The 23,664-nt window shown below is 38.1% G+C and overlaps 1 protein-coding gene across 1 annotated transcript in view; it reads left to right on the forward strand.

The window, feature by feature from the left end:
* LOC137287560 (Golgi-associated PDZ and coiled-coil motif-containing protein-like) overlaps window positions 1–23,664 on the forward strand; it is a 66,935-nt gene that overhangs the window by 19,463 nt on the left and 23,808 nt on the right. The window lies entirely within an intron of this gene.

The raw sequence follows: 23,664 nt of genomic DNA on the forward strand, positions 1-23,664 counted from the left end.
TGGTTGATGTTAGACACCACACTCACCAATATTCCAGGTGGTCTGTAAAAGGGGCTCATAGAATATCATATGAGGTGGCACCAAAGATAACTAAACCTGACATGGAAGTATAGTTCTTTGAGTCTTCACAATGAACTCTGAAATGCTTGTTAGCATTGATTGGTTCAGAAGAACTGATCAGTGATTGATTGGATGATGTCAAGTATCAAGGTCAGTTCTCAACTGTTAATATATATCTTTCATGAAACCAATAAACATTACTTCTACAGTCCAATTCAAGGGAGATGCTAGACAGCTACTCTAATTGACAGACTTGTCAAGAAAATTGTCAAATGATAGCCTAACAAGATCTGACAAATGTCTGCTCATAGCAACAAGTTGTTTTGTCTTTGGCAAGGTTCTGGACAGGAAGAAAAGGTCATGTTTTTAATCCAGCTGTTCTCAGTCACTGTCTTTTTCTCATCTATCATCCAGTTCCTGCTACTGCACACTGATCCAGTCATACCGGGAGCATGTAGCATGTTGGATGTCCAATCAGCGCCTCCACTGGTCAGACTGAATTGCAATTAAACCGTCTTCAAGAGTGTTCAGGACAGTAACTCCATCCTTGAGATACCTTCATGGAAAATATGCAGTCCAGGCTGTAACATAGTAATCATGTAAATAAAAGTTCTTGTGAAATTGATTTTTTTTTTCATCAGGATAATTATATTCCTTCAGAAGGCAAACAACGGGTGTAGGATCAAGGAATTCTGTGAAAGGTTACTTCCCTGATGCTGTCTGGGGAAATGTGTTCATTTTATGCTTCATGATCGCATGCATTTTATCATAGTCGTTGTCATGGTTATTAGTCATTCGTGAATTGCAGTCATTACCAGGATCATATAATTAGGTTGTCAGGTTGATACACATTCAGAACTCAAAGGTGATTGTTGCTATCAGTTACAGAGTAAGGATGATAATTATTCACAACATAGCATCAGCAGGAGGGAGGCGAACTTCAATGGTTGCTATCAGATAGTGCCAATATTGATTCTTTCATTGCCATATAAAACACAAATCATGATATCAGATGAGGCCTCCTCTGCACCTCTCATGCATGGATCCAGACATGTGATAGTATTGGGCACTATAGATAGAACAGCCATGAAATACAATATGTAGAAAATTAATTATATGCATCACGAGGCATAGGTGACCGGGTGCAAAAGTTGAAACTTTGTGTCTTGTAGCCATCAGGATCAGCTTGTTCTGGTCGCAGTCTTGGTTGACATAATTTGATGGCGTCTGTAGTTTTCATCTCTTTTTTGTGGTCTTCTCCAAACTGAAATTAGGCTACATTCCACAAAGGATTCTTTGTGATAAGATGATCGTTGTTCCCAAAATTAAACTTTTCGTGAGTGCCAGAGATAGGGCTAGATATGCTCACCTTTGTGAACACCTAGTGTCACTATTTTTTACCAAGCCATATCACATAATGTAGGCTAACATTAGTCTATAGTGAAAATGTTTTACAAAAAAAGACAGAACTGAATTATCTTCACAAAATATGACAAAAAGAAGAACATAGACTATCATCAGAAATGGTGGTAAACTGGTCTTCTGACATTCTGGTGAGTGAGTGAGTGAGTAAGTTTAGTTTTATGCTGCACTCAGCAGTATTCCCGCTATATGTAAATAATCGAGTCTGGACCAGACAATCCAGTGATCAACAACATGAACATCGATCTGCTCATTTGTGAACCGATGACATGTCAACCAAGTCGGCGAGCCTGACCACCTGATCCCATTAGTCGCCTCTTACGACAAGCATATTCACCCTTTATGGCAAGCATGGGTTGCTGAAGGCCTATTCTACCCCGGGACTTTCACGGGTCTCTGACATTCTGGAGATGCATTGGCTCTTTTGAGTATATTTGTCTCAGGGTCAACATTTTTTTGACTTTGTAGAGCTGTAATGGTTATATTTCTCTATGGTTAGAATTATACTATCAACTCTGTTTTGGCCCTTACTCTTGAAACATTTGTAGCCCAAGGAATTCTTAACTTTGACCATAGTCAGTGTGTTAAGAATAGGCTCAAGAGGTCCGTAGGGCTACAAACATTTCAAGCATTACTAGCCTGGTATGAATGTTTGAAACTGTGCATCCCTAACATCCATGACAGACAAAATGAGGTGGTTTTGTGGAATGAGGTTCAAATCATTTGTTGACCACATCATTCAGTTACAGTCTGACTCTGAAATTCACACCTTCATCAGCCAGAAACAGAAACCAGAAGCATGATAAAGTCTTTGCTTTGATCACATAGGACCAGCTGCAAAACTCTGAGGAATACAAGTGTTATCAAGTATTTTTTTAGTCGTTCAGATGTGTCACTACTGACTAGCATCTTTGACATCTTCACCTTGTTCAAACTCTCTGGGAGCCTTTATTGAACAGTAGATCTAACTGTCTCTCAGTCTTCAAGGAAAGTGTCCAGTGGTCTGACTTGATGACATTGCTGACGTTTCTTCATACCCTTAAGATAATGGGTCTTGTTTTCACTCACTAGCTTACTGAGAGAGTGGGACAGCCTAGTCGTTAAATCGCTTGCTCATCACACTGGGTTCGATTCCCCACATGGGTACAAAGCCCATTTAAGGTTTCCCCTGCCATGATGTTGCTGGAATATTGTTAAAAGCGTCATGAAACTAAACTCACAACTCATTATTTTGCTGATTCTGACCGTTATTCACCAGCTGTCTTATACAGCTACAATATTGCTGACTGCAGCATTCACTTGCACTAGAATCCTTGGTGAATGCAAATACACAACCAGCATTTGTCAAGCAGAAAGGAAACACAAATGGCTAGCGACTGTGTTGAGTAAATGCCAACCTAAAGTGTTAAGAGCGATGACTCTACTGATTATGTTGAGCTGTGCTTGGTTTCAGAGTGCTCTCCCTTGTCTACAGTGCCAGCCTGACTGTCTACATGCATTGTTCAACTACAGACAGCAGCTTTTGTAGACCCACGTGTGTATATTATGAGACATAATTGTGTCAGAAGCTTTACAAGATCTTGTAGATTTCGCTACTTTAACCTTGATGAAAAATGGGAAGTCAGCAATAATTCATTCACCAAGAAAGCTTTTAAACGTGAATACTTTTTGCTTTTTTTCTCTTGTATTTGTAGACTTTTTCTGTTGCTATCATAGATTGTTTTTGTGTGATGTGTTAGTAAGAGGTATGTTGACAATGCTGATACAGAAGATGAAGCTATGTGTGAAGTAGGCAAGGTGCTTCTATATGTCATCCATGGCATGTGGCATGTCAATACACTTATTTTTCAGGAACTTAGGCCATAGCAAAGTAATCCCCTTCAACTTCAGAAAATCTGCACATGTTCGATAAACAGTGTTTATGTTTTAGAAAAATCAAGCCCCAAATGCTGATATTTTTGTTCACACATGTCTGTAAGTGAGAAAGTGAGTGAGTTTACTTTCATGCTGTTCTTAGCAACGTTCCAGCAATATCACAGTAGGGGACACCAGAAATTCGTGTGTATGTGTGGAATTGAACTTTGGCCTTCGACATGACAAACCAATGCTTTATCCACTTGGCTACCCCACCTGTGATTGAAGGAGAAAGTGTCCAATTCAGTTGTATACCCAAACCACACAGTCACCCTACACCATCCGACACATGGATTGTCGTTCATGGTATCAACCACTGGCTTATGGAGCAGATTTTATATACCATTAATCAGGTTTGGGCTGAAACACAAGGAACAAAATTTGTTGGTAGCTGGTTTGAAATCCCAAATTCACTCATGTCATGATCTTGCTAAACACTATCGGTGACATGTGATGTTTCAGTTTTCAGTCCCAAGATCCATGATAAGATGTGTCTGGAAGCCAGTGTTTGTTTGACAGCAGTGTTTTCCATACTCTGTTTGCCTTTCATTACTGCTGTGTGATCTCTTTTATTTTTGTCAACATATGCTGTGTATGTATAGATGATCTGTGTCATCAGGAACTGTTGTGGTGATTTGATTACTTCACATAGTTTGGACAATGAGTAGTAGTTGAGTGGGTATGGTTTTTAGCCATTTTTAGCAATATTCCAGTTATCTCATGGTGGGGAACACCAGAAATTGGGTTTCACACATTGTACCCATGTGGGGAATCAAATCCCAGTCTTCATCATGACAAGCTTGTGCTTAAACAACTTGGCTAAGCTGCTGCCCCAGCATTTGTAATATTTCTACCTGTTTTGTTTTCATTTGAGAACAATTTATTTCAGGAAGAACATCCTGGTGCTGACAAGGCTAGTTTATGTATATAATTGGATTCCACAAAACATATTACATGCATGTCATATTTATAGTATGTAAAGGTAGTTATGTTTTGTTTGTGAAGTGATTCTGCAGGGTTTTGATTATATGACAGGCCCTGTCTGTAAATAACTAACTCTGGTCTTGACTTTCTGTTGACATGAACATCAGCATAACTAGGAACAGTGACATGTATGAAGCATTTGAGCAGTCTGATCACCTGGGCCCCCATTTTACAAAGCCATAGTAGCAGCTAAGTTGATCATAACTCTCATTCTGTAACAAAGACAGTCATAGTGTCACGATCACTTTATGAGATGGGGCCCCTGGTCCATTTTATCACCTTTTCTTTAGACTGTGAAAGACTAACACAGGTCTTCATGGGGAGATGCGAGAAGATACATGTAGACATGTAGATGCACCAATTCTAACCCATATGGGGTGGTGGGGTAGCCCAGTGGTTAAGGTGTTTGCTCATCTCTTCATAAACCCAGTCTTAATCCCCATGATGGAATAATGTATGAAGCCAATTTCTTGTGTTCCTTGCAATAATATTATAAATAAAAGCAGTGTAAGAGATCACTTTAATTGAAACATTCATTTAGGATACATATAGATACAAGCAATAGTCATGATATGACTGAAATATTGCCAGTGTGACATTAAATACTAACTCACTCACTCACATACAGGCAACAAAGATGCATTTTGTTGCACATGCATTATGCATCTAGCATCTCTGTTTCCTGTACTTGGTTAGTTATGCTCTGAGTTAGAATTGTTCTTACGCAGATTATAGGCTATGTTACAAGATGTACTAGGCAGGTTATAGGCATTATTACAAGATGTACTAGGCAGGTTATAGGCTATATTACAAGATGTACTAGGCAGGTTATAGGCTATATTACAAGATGTACTAGGTAGGTTATAGGTTATATTACAAGATGTACTAGGTAGGTTATAGGCATTATTGCAAGATATACTAGGTAGTTTATAGGCTATATTACAAGATGTACTAGGTAGGTTATAGGCTATATTACATGATGTACTAGGTAGGTTATACACTATATTACAAGATGTACTATGTAGGTTATAGGCTATATTACATGATGTACTAGGTGGGTTATAGGCTATATTACATGATGTACTAGGTAGGTTATAGGTTATATTACAAGATGTACTAGGTAGGTTATAGGCTATATTACATGATGTACTAGGTAGGTTATAGGTTATATTACAAGGTGTACTAGGTAGGTTATAGGCTATATTACATGATGTACTAGGTAGGTTATACACTATATTACAAGATGTACTAGGCAGGTTATAGGCATTATTGCAGATATACTAGGTAGGTTATAGGCATTATTGCAAGATATACTAGGTAGGTTATAGGCTATATTACATGATGTACTAGGTAGGTTATACACTATATTGCAAGATATACTAGGTAGGTTATAGGCTATATTACATGATGTACTAGGTAGGTTATAGGCTATATTACAAGATGTACTAGGTGGGTTATAGGCTATATTACATGATGTACTAGGTAGGTTATAGGTTATATTACAAGATGTAATAGGTAGGTTATAGACTATATTACATGATGTACTAGGTAGGTTATACACTATATTACATGATGTACTAGGTAGGTTATACACTATATTACAAGATGTCTAGGTAGGTTATAGGCTATATTACAAGATGTACTAGGTACACTATATTACAAGATGTCTAGGTAGGTTATAGGCTATATTACATGATGTACTAGGTAGGTTATAGGCTATATTACAAGATGTACTAGGTGGGTTATAGGCTATATTACATGATGTACTAGGTAGGTTATAGGTTATATTACAAGATGTAATAGGTAGGTTATAGGCTATATTACATGATGTACTAGGTAGGTTATACACTATATTACATGATGTACTAGGTAGGTTATACACTCTATTACAAGATGTCTAGGTAGGTTATAGGCTATATTACAAGATGTACTAGGTACACTATATTACAAGATGTCTAGGTAGGTTATAGGCTATATTACATGATGTACTAGGTAGGTTATACACTATATTACAAGATGTCTAGGTAGGTTATAGGCTATATTACAAGATGTACTAGGTACACTATATTACAAGATGTCTAGGTAGGTTATAGGCTATATTACAAGATGTACTAGGTACACTATATTACAAGATGTCTAGGTAGGTTATAGGCTCTATTACATGATGTACTAGGTAGGTTATACACTATATTACAAGATGTCTGAGTAGGTTATAGGCTATATTACATGATGTACTAGGTAGGTTATAGGCTATATTACAAGATGTACTAGGTAGGTTATAGGCTATATTACAAGATGTACTAGGTAGGTTATAGGCTATATTACAAGATGTACTAGGTAGGTTATAGGCTATATTACAAGATGTACTAGTTAGGTTATAGGGTATATTACTTGATGTACTGGGTAGATTATACACTATATTACAAGATGTACTTAGGTTATACACAATGGTTAGTTTCACACCACATTCAGCAATAGTCAGCAATATATGGCGGCAGTCTGTAAATAATCCAGACAATCCAGTGATCAACATTATGAGCATTGATCTGTGCAATTGGGAACCAATGACGTGTGCTCATGTAGCGAGTCTGACCACCCGCTAGTCACCTCTTACGACAAGCATAGTCGCCTTTTATGGCAAGCCTAGGCTGCTGAAGGCCTATTCTAACCCGGCACCATATTACAAAATGTACTAAATAGATTATACACCATATTACAAGATGTTCTAGGTACATTATACGCCATATCACCAGATGTTCTAGGTAGGTTACACACCATATTACAAGATGTACTAGGTAGGTTATGCACCATATTACAAGATGCTCCTGTTGACTGCCATCACTGTCATGCTCCAGGGCAAATAATGCCATGTTATTACTGTAATCAGGAGCAGAACAGCCCAGGGTGTCAGGTTATAGACAGGGTGATCCTCAACTCTTGCATGCAAGTGTAGTGTGGTGATACTGCATGCTACATGTGCTGAAAACGTGGCTGTACCATGATACCAAGTACCGTATTTACCATAACAGGCTTCTCAACTCTAATAGACCCTGAGTCAAGCAGGCAAAGATAATACATTTAACAAATATTGGGTACCAAATGCACATATTGGATAACGAATGCAATAGCAAGTCAGTAATTGATGTGTAATTCTGGAATATTGCTCAGTGTGGTGTAAAACTGAACCACTCACCACTGACCGCATCATTGTCAAATTAAATATTGAAGTAAATAAGAACATTGACTTTTTCTTTCTGGCTCGGATAAATTCCATTTTCCAAGTTTTCTGTAGAGGTTGGTTGCATGAGAACCAAAGATAAACTCGGAATGTTGTAGAGTGTCATTAATCCATCTGTTTTAAGGATCTAATATCCGTTTTTACCAAGCTGGAGAATCTTCATCTGTCTGTTTCTGGTAATAACCCTTATGTACAATAATTTTTAATCTTACCTCACACATGAATGTCGCTTTCTGATTGGCTAAGCACTATTCTAGTATTTTCAATGTACCTCACTTACAGGTGATGTATTATTTTCAATGTACACCGCTAGGAATTCCAAATTCTTCTGGTGCTTCATGGTAGTGCTTTTTTGCCTCAAATACCATTGAATCATGCATGAAGACGGAAATTACCAATGTTTTGCGATTGAAAATTGATGGAAGGGAGATAACTCTAAATCTGTTTACCTTGTGTTGTCTGCAAAACGGCTATTTACCTCACATTCAACAGAAGTGCTTCAAACAGCTCGAAATTATAACTTGGGTGTTTTCGGTAAGATAAATACGTCATTCACTGGTCCCTCGAGGTCCATGGGCTCATGTACCCTCGAAATTTGTTTATGTTACCCTCACCCTCGCTTGTTAACATAAACAAACCTCGAGGGTTCATGAGCCCATGGACCTCGAGGGACCAGTGAACAACTTATAATGTTCGTTCAAATTACGATAAAAAAAATAGAATGCCCCAAGCGACTAATGTCCCCATTAGTTTAAGAAAGAAATCATGCAAGGCTCATATAATCCTTTTCATCATTCTGGACAAAATGCAGTAATCACTTTCACTACATGCTGATGAGTAATGTCCAGCATGCATGTGAAGGGGTTGTTACTTAAGGTTCATCGATGCCTCTGATACGCCCATGCTCTTGTTGCATTTAGTTGTTGAGGAGAGGGTAATGTGTGCAGCAGGAGAACTTGCGTCAGTTGATGCTTGGCTCTTTGTTGTAAACCTGGCTTGTAGTTAGTAGTCTCTGTAACCGTAAACCATCACAGGATGCCTGAAAATAAGGTACATAAACATCACAACAGTTTGTTTTAACTGTGTATGTAGTGAGAGAAGAAGTAGGTCTAGGATGTGTCTTCTGTTCTCTGAACCTGATGAATTGAAGCACAAAACTATTTACCATCATTTTTTAAAGCTGGAAACATTTAGGAAGGTATTGAAGTTTTGAAACATAGTTCAAGTCAGTAATTTAGGGAAAGTTTGTTGGTTTTGTTGGGTATTCAGTGCATTGTTGGTGGAATTCAGTCATGTCAAATTCAAGTCAGTATTTCAAAAGTGAAACATGTGAAGTCCATCTCTAGTACCTGCAGACTGGTAATTGAGGGTTGTCTTCAGCTCTGTTTCGATTGTTTTTTGTCGTTACATGTTATGAAATATCTTTGAGATAACTTAATTTCTGGACTAAATGTTAGTCTATGGGTTCTTTACTAATGAAACAGCATCCTCTTGAAATATCTTGAGGAAAGTGTAATGACCATTGTGGTGGCAGTGCTGTTTCTTGTGAGTTATTTTCAGCTCCTGATTTGTATTACAATCTTTCTCTTTAACACTGCACTAACAGCCCATCTATAAAATAAAACCAGTGATTGACGTTATGAGTACTGATCTTCGCCATAGGGATACAATGACATTCATCAAGCAAGTCAGCAGTAGTGACCATTTGATTGTACATAAGTCACCTCTTTGTACATGTTATAGTGATCAGTTCTAACCAAGGTCTTTATGGTATGATCACCATAAGAAGTTTTGAACATATCATATTCTTTTGAGGTTTAAGGCATGATTACCACAGAGTAATAATCAATACTCTTCAATGTTATACCAATCTAAAAGCACATGCTATGCATGATGTGTTTAAAAGGCTCAGCAGGCTTGTATATGTTGCTTGTAATAACAGTTAGCTTGGAGGAGACCAGTAAATAGACCTTGCTCTTATGAAGCAAAACATCAGACGATATGAACATGGCAGTCACTCTAGATGCTTTCTTGTTGACTACAACCAAAAGGTTGTGTAATAAACCAGAAGTAAGTATGAAGAAATATATGTTTATTGATGCCTGTTGAAGAAGTTAGCAGTTTTAGTTGTCAACCTGAAGAATGATGCAGAATGCCAGGCAGTGATAACCTGATGGAAGCTTGCCAGAGGAACTGTTCAGCCAGGTAGAGGTGTAATGTGGACATGTATAGATAGAGCAACCTTGTTCGATGTCGCCTACAACTTGAGGCTTCATTTACAACAGGCTGCTGCATACAAGGTTCCAGAATACTTAGATGAAGGTTTTTGCAACATTCATATCGGCTAACTCACCTCCAATACTTAACACACTTTTCTTCCAGAATGCTATGACCATTGGCTACAACATAAACTGCTCTACCTTACCACATCATGGCACACACATGACTTCCAGAGTACATGTGTACTAGGTTTACTTTATAGATAGCCACAGAAAATTAAATGTGTAGAAATATATTTTTGCAACGGGTGAAAGATGGAGCAGACCAGTTGTTAAAAACAGAATCCCGATATGGATGTTTAAAAGGTCATCTAAGACATCAAAGATTGTAGTCCAAATGCCTGTATTGAAAGCATCTCCCTTGCATCAAGTCCACCAATAGTGCTTTCCACATCAGAGACACTAGCCCGACATTGTCCTTCTCTCTGTCATGTCACACAGAGTCTGCGTGAAGTTGTCTTTTGTCTTGGAAACCTGAACCATGGACTGATGAAAGTAGAATGCTTCTTCATGTCACGTAATAGATTCTCTTCAGAATTTGTATGTTACCTACGTCATATAACAATGTGTATTATGTAAAATATCCTCAGCAAGATGATATTCTGCTACCTCAGATGTATGCTGTCTAACTTCTGTTTTTTGTCATATTTTCTATCTTCTCCTATGCTGTAGTCTATCAAGTTTAATGTGAACATGTTTTCTGCAACCACATTCTCTCTGAACTTATAGGTTGTCTACCCCTATACTCTGATGTCTTGTCTTCTTTTGTGTGTTCTGTCTACCATGTTCTGAACTGAAGGTTTGTCTACCACTATACAGTATGCTCTGATCTCCTGTCTACTTCTATGCTCTGGTGTTCTGTCTGCTGAGTTCCCTCTGATCTGATGGTTTATTGAACCATATGCTGCTGATGTTTTGTCTACTATGTTTCCTTTGAACTGATGTCGACCCCAATTTGCCATGCTCTGGTGTTTAGTGTACTGTGTTCTCTCTGTACTAATGCTTTGTCTAGCCCCATGTCCTGATGATCTGTCTACCTCTATGCTCTGTTGTTCTGTCTGCCATGTTCTTTCTGAACTGATTGTTTGCTCCTATTTGCTATGCTCTCTGACCTGGTGCTCTCTGAGCTGGTGCTCTCTATACCCTTATATAAATTGTTGATCCCATGTTTGTCCATCTTATGATCAATATTTTGTATATCATCTCGGTGTTCTATCATTTGATATCAGATCCAACAGTGATGGCAAATGAAACATATTGGTCCAGATGAATCCTAACATACACATACACACACACACACAAATGGAACAGTTGCCATGTACGTACCTTCTAGCAATTGCTTTCCAACTTCAGCTATGGGAATAACAGTACACTGATGAGATGCTGGTGTTTCTTTGGCTTCATGTCTATCTGTAGATGACAAGTTGGTGATTACTGGAGGAAACTGTCTGCTTGACGGATGGGATTTAGGACAAAGTAGGGTATACACTTGATGAGGTACCTACCTCTAGGCTGATGTGCAAATCATGCTCAGCTTCGAGTTGAGAGCTGGAAAGGGATATCTGTGGCAAATTTCCTGATTTGTTTGTTTTGAATTACACTTGTCATATGCATAACTGTGAACTCTCATGCATCTGGCTTGAGACTCACATTTAGTACTCATGTCACGCTCTTACGACAAAACTAATTACTCTAATGCCATACTGGATTCATATAAAAAAAATTAATAATAATAATGAAGTAATATTGAAAACCACACAAATAGGCGTGAATACTTTTTCAGTGACTTCTCATTGAAGTGAATTTGCAGTCATGCATTGGTGTCAGTGGGGGCTTCAGGACCTGGCCAGGGTCTGCAGCCTTTTGGCTCCAGCATCACACACTCTTTTCTGTCCTGGGTTGGAAGTTCTGTGTTTGTTTTGCATGTCCAGGGTTTCTGAGTATTTTCTTCAGTTTGAGGGACAGTGAAATAATGTAGAACTGGAATCAGTGTGTTTGCTTATTGCAGAGTTGTACGATCCTCAGTCATGTATTTTAAGAGAATAGTTTGTATCTTGTCTATTAAAGAGATTACTTGACAATTTGCCTGGTACATCTATGATAGTTTTCTATGATAGTTTTCAGATGGCAGTGATTTGGCTTAAATATTGCTGACATGGAACAATACTTGTTCACTCATAAACTCACTGAATAACTCACTCATACACTCACTGAATAACTCACTTGCTTACTGAATAAATAACTCACTGAGTAAACCCATCTGAACATGTTGAAGCCTTCTCCACAAATTACATTCCACTGAGAACAGACAGTACAGCTTGATACATCCTCCATCATACTAATCATTATGATAATGGTGAAAAAAAAAAACAGTGGACATTGCGTCCACAGTACCTACTGCCATGTCTATCTTCACAACTGAATTAATGTTTCCATGCTGTGTTGTAAAACATTTTAGCTACGAAAACTATTAATGTTCATCCTAGCATTAACAAACTGATACCATTCCACAAAGTACTTTGAGTTTCTGTCAGCTAAAGTTTTGATTTGAAACCCACCATGATGCTAAGTTCAAGATTTCCTAATAAACTGAAAGCATTAGCAGAGCGTTAACCTGGCAGCCATGTTGGAAATTGGCACCAGAAGAGATTTGACGTTGTCAATGTCTAAACTTGTTGTGGAAGCCCACTGATATGTTAATTATTACAAATAGAGTCTGCTTACATCAAAGGAAACAACATGGCCTTCTTGTAAAATTTGAAACCAAAAATAGAAAACAGATGCTGAAAAAGACGTAAGAACTCTGGGATATTCTCCAACTGATGGTGGCGGTGTGGATGGAGTGATCATGACGTTAATTTGCTGTTCTCCATAAACCTTGAGTATTTTACATCGTAAGGCATGTTTTCATTAAAGTTATTGTCCCTTAAAGATGTAAAGCTGTTAAGATTGTTTATGGGAAATGTAAAGTGAGACACTTATATTGTTTAAATCTGTAACAGTCTTGAGATTATTTGGAACTAAACCTGGAAAGTGTCTGTAGAGTAAGCATTCAGGAACTATTTTGGTGTAAACTTTATATTGATTGTTCATGTGAAGGCCATAGTCACGATCACGTTTCTAATTGTAGACGTTTATAGACATGTACTGACATAGACAAACTTGCTTCTGCTATATATAGGGTAGTCTCGTGGTGTAGGTGGCTGCTTGTTATGCTGAAAAATCTGGATTTGAATCTGTACATGGCACAGTGTATGAAACCCTTTATGATATCCTCCTGAAAGTAGGATAAAAACTTCACAAACACTTGATACAGTATGGGAACCATTGTTTCACGGAAAAGAAGAGGAAGTGTGTCAATTTTCATAAAGTGTAATATTGCCTAACACTCGTTGTGGGGACATATGTAAAAACATTGCCAGATGATGTTGCTGTAAGTATTTTCAAATAAATGAATTCTGTAATGTGGTACTTCAATCTTTTTGAGGAGTTCAGTCAGTATAACAAAAGCTGATGTAGTCACTTGACATGATCAGCTTATCAAGTCTTGAAAGTGATCAAGTTATGAGTGTTCATGTTTGATGAGAAAATTTGGGTGTTGATTCTTCATAACTTCCCGAATTAAATTACAATTCCACCAAATGGTTTTCAGTTATATTCTGACAAGGATTCCTTTTGAGAATGTGTCCAGCACAACTTGTTGATTGAATCAGATACCGTAGCCCTCAAAAGTTGCTGGCCAGATTGTTTGAGCAGCGGAACACTGAGCACCAAGTTTCAATCTGGTAGCACTGTTTGGGTAGAGGGAACACTAAGCACCAATCTTCAATCTGGTAGCACTGTTTGATCAGGAAAAAGCACCGAGCTTTAATCTGGTAGCACTGCATGGACAGAGACAACACAAAGCACCAAGCTTCAATATGGCTGGACTCTTGTGGCAGAGGGACACAAAGCACCAAGCTCAGAGATGCTAACCCTCCCAAATTTATCGGAATCATCCTGAAAAATGCTGACAAATCCGAAATCATTCCAATCTTTTTAGAAATAAAACAAATATATCGATAGACTTACTTACTGGAGGGGTAAGATCGTCTTTGACTATAATAAATGATAAATAAATGCAACACTTTATTTACAGAAGTTGTCAAGTTGTTAACACACAGAATGTAATCTGGGAGTTGAGTAGGCTGTTTTATAAATTCCATACATTGCTTATTTTATACACTTAACATTGGCAAACACTGCTGCCAAGTACTGAAAGCCAGTTTCAGTTGTGAAAGGATCTCGACATTGAAAACTTGCATTCCTTGAGAGCAACAATTTATAGGTATCCTTAATTTGTTGAGGAAATTACTATTTTTTTCAATCTTAGGGAGCTTGGATTCCTAAATGTAACAATTTAAAGTTGACATCTCTGCATGCTTCAATCTGGTAGCATCATTTGGGCAGAAGGAACACTAAGTGCTAAGTTTCAATCTGATAGCACTGTTTGGGTAGAGGGAACACTAATCACCAAGCTTCAATTTGGCACCACCAAGCTTCAATCTGATAGCACTGATTGGGAAGTGGGAACACAAAGCACCAAGCTTTAATCTGGTAGCACTGTTTAAGCAAAAAGGACCACTGTACGCCAAGCTTCAATCTGGCAGTTCCAAGCTTCAATCTGATAGCATTGTGTTGGAAGAGGGAACACAAAGCACCAAGCTTCAATCTGATAGCATTGTGTTGGAAGAGGGAACACAAAGCACCAAGCTATTAATCTGGTAGCACTGTTTGAGCAGAGTTAACACTATGCACCACCAAGCTTCAGTCTGGTAGCATTGTTTAGGAAGAGGGAACACTTCAGTCTGGCAGCACTGTTTGGGTAGTCATGGTGCCTGCAGTAGGACCATGTAGGAACTGAGCAGCTGGTGACCACATCATGTAAACATTAACAGTGTTATAGGGCTGCTGCTTTATGTGCATGCTCTAGCAAGTGATTGGAAACAGTTTCATGGAAAATACATTTTCCATCTGTCAGTGGCTGCATGTGTAGCATGTCTTGGAAGATATAGGAAATCTGCAATGTGTTTCTGTGAACCAACAGGTGCTTGTGTGACTACGTTGTGTAAACCAACAGGTACTTGTGTGACTTTTTTCTGTAACCAGCAGGTGCTTGTGTGACTACATAGTAAAAACTGACAGGTGCTTCTGTGACCACTTTCTGTAACCAACAGGTGCTTGTGCGACTGCATGGTGTAAATCAGAAGGTACTTGGCACCACTTTCAGTAAACTAAGAAGTACTTGGGACAACTTTAAGTTATTGATAATTGTATGACCGCTTTCAAATGTGGATTACATGGAAACATGCCTTCTTCCTGAATCAGAACTAACATATATGGTGATTCTAATTCTATGCATCTGATATAAAACTCCAAACAAGGAGTGAACTTACATTGAAGATTGCTAGCTGCTAAGGACATTTCTAGAATAGATGATCATTTTCCTATGCGAAACTGACTACTATGAACAATTTCTGGACAAGCATTTTTGGAAATGGCTATTTTTTTAAAAATAAATACAGATGTTTCAAACAAATTAATGCCAGATTCAATTTTTATTCTACACTACTCCTAAAATATTGAGGACCTGATGATCCTTTCATATTCAACAACTCCAAACTCTAAATACACTTAACCTTACCAGTTCATATCATAAGACTGTAGTTAATTTGTAAATGCATGACAGATTCGCTACAGCTCTTAACGTTTTTATGCAGTCTTCTTTGTGTCGACCACATTTTTACTGATCCATCTTGCTTCAAGACTGACTGAACAAATTAAGAGGAGACATGAGTCTGGATATGTGTCTTCCAAAGCTGAACCATAACTAACAGTCCATACAGACTTCACTTTTGGTAAACAAAACACTGCCAGGAATATTATTTCGACTGCTATAACAGTCTGCTGAACAACAATAACATTATCAATTACTCCTTTAAAATCCATTTCTCTGTTTACATACCCTAGCAGATATGTGGGTCATGTTAGTTCACTTTTTCATACTCTACTGAAAATGGAAAGGCTGAAACACTAAACATATATGGGCTATACTTAAAGTTGTGCAATAATTGTTGTTTAATTCATGTTCCACGTCAGTGTTGAGTTTGGGCATTGTGGAGAAAGGCTTTTACTGGTCAGTTACTATCATGATAGGCATGACTAAAGCAATTCATTTGTCTTCAGTCTCTTAGCAATGCCACGATCTGCTAGTGTAAGTTGTAGATGAGACATTGTATGATTGGTTGGTCTGTTGTTTAATGCCACACTCAGCAATTTTTCACCTCTATGGTTTTGGTCTGTAAACAGTCCAGTCAGGATCAGACAATCCAGTGATCAGCAGCGTGAGCCCCCTATGCAGTTAGGATTTGAGTTAGTCCCAGAAGTCACCTCTTGTTAATATGACAATCATGGGTTACTGGGCCTAGATTTTCTAAGCTCTCTTAGTGCTAAGATAGTCAAGATAGTCGTAAGTGCCATTCATTAACATTAACTTACGACTACTATCTTAGCACTGAGAGAGTTTCGAAAATCTCGATTATACAAGACTATTGGATTTGGTATGAAACAGTTCATGACCTTTATCTATTTTGTTTCTGCAATATTAAATAGACATACTTGCCATGAAACCCCCCAACGTGTACCCTGGTCATCTTGGAACATATGTTTTCCAGTTTCCCATGTGTGTGTTCAAACTCCGTGTCATGTCTGTACTCAGTGTCAACAGCTACATGTTGTAATTCCATCAGTCCTATTCATATGTTCCTCAATCTTAACAAACATCACTGAGTGTTGATACTTGAACTTATACATGTGTTTGATTTAACTCTGGGGATCCCGATTTCTCAATATGAACTGTTCTGCCATGGTTGCTGGTTTTCTCATCTCCTTGAAAATACATATGCTGTTGCACCTTAGACAAACTTGACACTTGTTCCTACAAAAATGTGACTCCTCCAATGTCCAACAGTGCAGACTGTTCCAAACCAGTATTTACAGTTTTGCTGTGATCCAGAGTATATTTGTTTGTTTGGTGTGTAGCGCTGCACTTTGCATTTTTATTGTCATAAGTCAGCAGTATGTAAGAAATTGAATCTGGACCAAACCATCCTGTCGTCAACAGCAGGATCAACTCTCTATGCACTTTGGATGCCAAGCAAGTCAGCGAGTCTGACCATGTAATCCCATTTGCAACCTCTCACGACAAGCCTGGGTTGGTGAGGACCAATTCTAATCTTCACATGTCAGAGAATATTTGAAATGTCCTGGAAATGCACCTTATGATGATATTACAGTATGAATGACCCTGAGTCTTGAGATGCTTGAGGTGTTGAGGCACAGGAGGTGTTCAGTAGCATCCCTTGAAGCCTGTGATCAGTCATTCCAGATGATGCTGACTAGAGGATACAAACTTAGCCATACACTCACTCACTCATGTACACATGCAATCTCTCCTTCCTCCTCCACCCACCCACCCACCCTCAAATCTTCTTACGCTATAAAAAAACCCCACTAGTACAAAATTAGTTGTAGATGCATTGGTTTGAGCTTGTGGAGTACATCGCTGGCAAATAATGTTGTGATTTGTGTTTCCCCTCCGAACAGGTCCGACCCGTGAAGGTCCCAGGGTAGAATAGGCCTTCAGCAACCCATGCTTGCCATAATAGGCGACTATGCTTGTCGTAAGAGGCGACTAATGGGGTTGGATGGTCAGGCTCGCTGACTTGGTTGACAAATGTCATCGGTTCCCAATTGCGCAGATCAATGCTCATGTTGTTGATTACTGGATTGTCTGGTCCAGACTTGATTATTTACAGACCGCCGCCATATGGCTGGAATATTGCTGAGTGCGGAGTAAAACTAAACTCACTCACTCACTGACTCCGAACAGGTCCATCTCTGGTGTATATACAGTAGTAATGTTTTCCTGGGTAGGAAATATCACTGATAGCAGCCTATAGTGCCTAATATTTACAGATGTGCGAACATAACATTGAATCATACAGATCAAGAGGGAATGTTTCCATTTTATGTGTTTACCCAAAAATGTGTGCTGAAGTAATTAAGTTGTGAACTGTAAAGACAGTATTCATCCCATCTTCATCTTCAGTGATTGTTTTGGACAAAGTCAAGTGTAAAATGGTTTCTTTTACCGATAGACCCTACAACATGTACAAGTGTTTAGCATTCCCTGCTCTGTAAAAAGTATGGCCCAGCTGAAGTTAACTGAACAGTTCCTTGAGCCTCAGTTGCAGTTTCCTCAGAGTGCTTGACATTAATACATCGTGCATGCTTAGCTCACTGTCTGTGTCAAAACTCCCCAAGCAGTCAATGTTTTCATTTCAGCCACTTACCTCCAGTCTAAGAGCTGTGACTTCTGCATGTTCCACTGTACTTTTCCATCACTTTCTGTCAGATTCATTGATTTTTTTTTCACACTTACGCTGCAGTCAAGGAGTGTGCTATATAGGAAATATTTGATGTTGGAAAAAGGGGTGCAAATCTTTGGAAAGGTTTTTCTGTACCACATGTAATGAAGTATTAAAGGAACCTCAGAAAGTATTGAAGTTAAAGCTTGTGGATTATAAACAGGATTGCATGTCTGATGACTTTCATAGAACTGAAGTAGCTAAATTTTTAACTAAGTTACTCATCGGGAAAATTAACTCAGTGAGACCTGGGTGCTTTGTAGCCAAAAAATGAGCAGTTGGAATGGAGCGTGTTGACGTGTTCATGTATGGAGTTAGTTGGTCTGTCAGAAGGAACATGTTGACATGTTCATGTGTTGAGTCAGTTGGTCAATCAGAAGGAACATGGCCCTTGCGAAAAGATCATGAATTCTTCATGAAGAGTTCATGAAAACTTCATGAAGAATTCATGAACATTAAATGAGACATCTACTTCATGAAGAGTTCATGAAGAATTCATTAGGAGTTCATGAAGAAGATACTTCATGAAGAGTTCATGAAGATACTTCCTGAAGAGTTCATTAAGAATTCATGAAGATACTTCATGAAGAGTTCATGAAGATACTTCCTGAAGAGTTCATGAAGACCCCCCTGAACTGTTCATGAAGACTTCCTGAAGAGCTTTTTCAGCCTTTTTCTGCAACACAAGTCACATAATCTGACCATGCTATGCAAGCTGGCAGGCAACATATAAATTCATCACCAATAGATGTAACATAAATTAAATATCAAGCAGCAAAGAGGACACAAACAGACAACTAGATTTTGATGGGATTTCCTTTTTATTCAAATCTTCTGCAGAAAATTCTGATTAATTATTTCAAAACAACACAAGAACCTGTATCCAAACATTGTGCTCTAGAATTAAAGAAGCTGTCATCCATACATACTTGTTCTATCTTTACTACAGCTTGGATGTCAATCAGTCTGTATCCAGGAAAATGAACTCATTAGGAACACCATTTCATGCAGTAGATTGTAATATACAATTTCAGAAAGTGTAATCCCTTCAGACTATATGTTTTTTAAGTAGACAATGAGAGTCACAACCAACAGAGAATTTACAACAGGGCCTTTAATCATCTACCTGAAAGTTGTACATGGGGCATCACAATTAATCACAGAAGACACAGGATGGAAGAACCTTCAGGAAGAGCAGTGGTAACATCACTGAAGATGCCCACATTGGTTTAAGAATGGTTAGTGACTGAGTGAGTTGAGTTCCAGCAATATCACGACAAGGAACCCAAGAGAAGGGCTACATACATTGTACTCATGTTACGAATCAAACCCAAGTCTTCAGTGCGAAGAGTGAACACTTTGGCTCAGGAATATAATCATTGAGGAGAACTTCATCTTTGTGTTTCAACATTTGCAGAATCGCCCCCATTTCCTCAGAATCGCCCAGTGGAAATCTGAAAAACATTGCAACCAACAACATTTAATCATAGTCTTTCCATTTCAAAGAGTCTAAAGCAAATACTGAAACTTTGTTGTTTTAAAAAAAAAATTGCTCAAAATGTTAAGTAATATAACTTGTTTCAGATAATTTTTCACCTGATTAATTAAACTATTTTGAATAATTTAATAATTTAATTTTACACTGAAGACCTTAAATTATTTTTTTTAATACAAAGAGTGCATATCAAGTAACAAAACTGGCTTCTAAATCACTAGTCTACATTCATAATCAAATATATTCTGAAATATCTGCATTTCCCAACACTTAAAATAATCAGCACATCATAAAATAGAAAAACGTATCTTCATGTAACTGAACCTATTTCCAACTCAAATAGATGACTAAACATTGTGGCACATTCACTTTTAATTTACAATCGGTAATTATTCCAAAACTGACTACAAAAACGACAGAGAGAAAATGAAACATCCATGAAAGTGCCTATAGCAATTATCTCCCTTTTCATTTGAATTTATTTTGTTGTTTATAATCTAAGCCAAAAAAACTTTAGCACCAAACTAGCACCTTGAACTCTGACACCATCTGCATGTGCTCAGATTTAAGTCACCAGCGTTACATGCCCCTGTGTAAGTCCCATCGTACACAAAGTTCACATTATCATTCCGTACACATTACTGATTTTCCTTCTTAGACTAAGAGACATACACTGTGTAAAAACAACACTTGATACACTGCTATATGTTTAAAAAATGTTTCTGTCATTCTCCTCAAAGAGAGTTGCTTATCCCTTCACCAATGTTTGTTTATGCATATTCCGGCACTCAAAATAATTTCAAAATTGTTGTTATTTACGTACCGCTCTTGGAAATCACCTTGGGATGCATCCATAGGCAGTTAATCTAGTCGATTCCTTTATCTTGAGTCAGTTCTTGACATATCCATCGTTGTATTATCCACGAAATGCGCAAATCGCAAATTCATTAGTGATATTCATCGCCTGAATCGTTGTCTGTTGGCGAAGTTGCATTAGCGCCTTCTGCCTGGCTCTCGCGCTCGAAGACAGCAGCAATGGCGTCATGCCGGGAAACGGTCGCGTGTTTCCGTATCGAATGTTGCAAGTTTGAAGTAAAGACATTTTTTATAGAAAAGAAAAATTAAGTGTAAATATATAGCTTAGATCAGGAGTAAATCGTGTCTATAAATAAAATAAGATGTATGATTATTGTTATCCGTTCTTAAAGTCGCAATAGATTTCGGAAGAACGAAGGGCGGGGCAGTTTTGGTGCGAAAGTTACTCCATCATACCGACAGTGTATAATTTCTCATCTTATGAACAAATAATGGCAAGAATTACAATATTTAGGTATCAATATCGAAATCAGAACTTGTCAATATACATGTCGTATTATTGTCAACGGCGGGGGGTCCCGTAAAAACATGTTCTGAGTTCACGTTCCGTTGTCGATCATAACTTGGAAGAATAGTTTATAATGCACATGTCCCTGGTCATAAATTTTATTTCATTAGTCTAAACTGACGTAGTTTTCGGGTCATATCATGCTGGACAGGGAGTGACAGTAGAATGTGTTCTAAAATCGAGAGCATTGAATGTTTTCAACGAAAAGATCAACTTGCGGGTTATGAAAGCTGTCAGAAGCATGGCGATATCAAAATATTATTCCACGTTTCTTTTTTTTTCTAGTACCCGGTACTCAGTCGGAGTCGACTGTTAATGTTTTTGACAGTTTTATGTTTTTGCTTCGTTATGAACTTTGTGGAAGACGTTCTTGCGATAGTAAAGCATCTGCATGCATGTCCGATCGTGAGCAGTCACGAGAGAAATTCAAAGAAATGAGACGATTTTGACAGGAAAACTTTACTTTATGGAGTAAATACGAATAAGGAAGACAAGTAGAAAACTTCCACAGTACCAACTGGTTACGCAGCTATTTTAGGAAGGTAAGTTTTAACTTGAACTGTCCCTATGTTACTAAAACAACTCCTGTTAGGCACAGAATAGTTTAGCGTTCTTTCATGCATTGTTGTATAAATTATGAAACAACAACAAAAATTACTAGACAAACACTAGTAATGCCACGAGAGATAGGATTTACAGATAATTTAAACTTAATTAAATATGTGGAAAGTATGTTTATGCCTCATCAGTAATCATTTACATAACAACTTATGTAACATGAATAAAAGTATTGTAGCTTGTAATATTTATTCTGTATTTTCTTTTTAATGTAGTTTACTCTGGAAATTTGTAGTGAACAAGACTAGACTTACTTCATGAACAAAAACTTCATGAAGTAACATATAACTTCATGAAGTGTGAAATAACTTCATGAAGTTGAAGAACTCTTCATGAAATATGTCTTCATGAAGTAACAAAACTTCATGAAGTGTGAAATTACTTCATGAAGTTGACGAAGTCTTCATGAAGCTTGTCTTCATGAAGTAAGTTCATGAAGATTTAAGCGAAAGTTGATGAACACTTCATGAAGTCTTCATGAACTTCATGAAGACTTCATGAACTCATGAACTGAGTTTCGCAGGGGGTTATTCATGTGGTAAGTCAGTTGGTCTGTCAGGCGGAACATGTTGACATGTTCATGTGTGGAGTCGATCTGTCAGGCGGAACATGTTGACATGTTCATGTGTGGAGTCGATCTGTCAGGCGGAACATGTTGACATGTTCATGTGTGGAGTCGATCTGTCAGGAGGAACATGTTGACATGTTCATGTGTGGAGTCGGTCTGTCAGGAGGAACATGTTGACATGTTCATGTGTGGAGTCGATCTGTCAGGAGGAACATGTTGACATGTTCATGTGTGGAGTCGATCTGTCAGGCGGAACATGTTGACATGTTCATGTGTGGAGTCGATCTGTCAGGAGGAACATGTTGACATGTTCATGTGTGGAGTCGGTCTGTCAGGAGGAACATGTTGACATGTTCATGTGTGGAGTCGATCTGTCAGGAGGAACATGTTGACATGTTCATGTGGTGAGTCGGTCTCTCAGGACATGTTCATGTGTGGAGTCGGTCTGTCAGGAGGAATATGTTGACATGTTCATGTGGTGAGTCAGTTTGTCTGTCAGAAGGAACATTTCGACAAGTTCATGTGTGACAAGGCTATGTGGTGATTCAGACAAAATTGTAAAATTGAACCAGGTTTATGATTTGTAGCCAAACACAGTAGAGACAATGGGTAAATCCAGTGCTGCACACAGGTACATGGGATGATCCATAGCTGCCTGAAGTGACATCCAGAAAACGCTATGAATCGTTTATAGAATACTGCAGCTACACCTTTTGTTAGCCTTGTTAGTTCCGGATTCAGTGTCTTGCCAGGAGTTACTGATAACAAATCAGTGCACATTTTATCGGCATGTACATAAACCAGGTCATGTTACAGGGCAATAAAATATAAATATTGACTGCTAAACAGTCATGCTGTCATAAAGATGTTGTTTATTTCCAGTGTTTCAAACAACATGCCTAACACAATGTCGGTCAATAACAAGGATTGAGCACAGATGTTCAAAAGATAAAATTGCATCGATCATGTTGATCAAGTGTGTCTTGTAATGTTACAAATTATGGCAGTTCTATTTGTGTCTGTTGCAGGCATGTTTTGTGGGATATATGTGTAATGTACAGAGTGTTTGATGTTCCCAGTGGCATATTTGCAGTTTTAGTCCAGCCTAGAGTTACTTTGTATAGTGAAAATAATCTCACTCACTCACTCACTCATTTTAGTTTCATTATGAAGGTTATTATTCATGGTATCGCTGATGTTTGTAGTGCCTTTAGTGTGGACAGTTTAGTGGATT

Source organism: Haliotis asinina, chromosome 6 (genome assembly GCF_037392515.1).
Source record: "Haliotis asinina isolate JCU_RB_2024 chromosome 6, JCU_Hal_asi_v2, whole genome shotgun sequence".
NCBI lineage: Eukaryota > Metazoa > Mollusca > Gastropoda > Lepetellida > Haliotidae > Haliotis > Haliotis asinina.